The following is an 820-nucleotide window of genomic DNA, read 5'->3' on the forward strand; positions in this document are numbered from 1 at the left end:
GATGCGGTCACTCAATCTCGCCCCTCGGCGTCTGCTTGCAGCAGTGCACAGCCAGTGGCAAAGTCCGAATCGTCACAGACGACGCTGAAAGGACGATCAGGGTCTGGCAGCGACAGTATTGGTGCATGCAGGAGGCTGTCTTTGACCCCGTCAAAAGGCTCCTAGCGCTCGGTGTTCCAACACCATTTCGCATCCTTTTTAAGGAGATTGGATAATGGCCGCGCCATTTCTGCGTAATTTACGCTGTACTTGTGCAAGTTGTTGGCGAGACCAGTCCACTTACGCAAGTCCATCTGGTTCTTTGGAACCGGCCAGTCTACAATGGCCTTGACCTTAGCGGGATCTGCTCGAGAGCCACGCTTTCCAATGAATCACCATAAAAAGAAAATCTCTTTTGCGCCAAAGATGCACTTGTCTACATTGTCGTACAGTCTGTCCGTGCGCATGCGCTCTAACACCGATCTTAGATGGACGATGTGGTTCTCCTAATCTCACGCTCCATCCCTGCGGCGTACTTTACACGGGAAAATGCGTCAATGAAGTCGCATTGCTCTTTGGGCAGGGGGCATTGGCGTGTTACGCAATATTTGGTTCCCGGAACCAGGTCGATCACATGACGCACACCTCGGTCCGGAGATCGGACCGAAGGCGGGTTTTTGAAGACGACGTCTTGAATTTTTTAACCAATAATTAGTACGGATCCAAGGGATTCTGTAGGATCGACATCAACTTCTTGCGTTCAGCACTCTCTTGGTGACCTCGAAGACAGCTTCATCCAGAAGCGATGACGAGTTTATCTCCTCGTCTGGTCGTACAATGA

Source organism: Plasmopara halstedii (assembly GCF_900000015.1).
Source record: "Plasmopara halstedii genome assembly, contig: Scaffold_525, whole genome shotgun sequence".
In the NCBI taxonomy this organism is placed as follows: Eukaryota; Oomycota; class Peronosporomycetes; order Peronosporales; family Peronosporaceae; genus Plasmopara; species Plasmopara halstedii.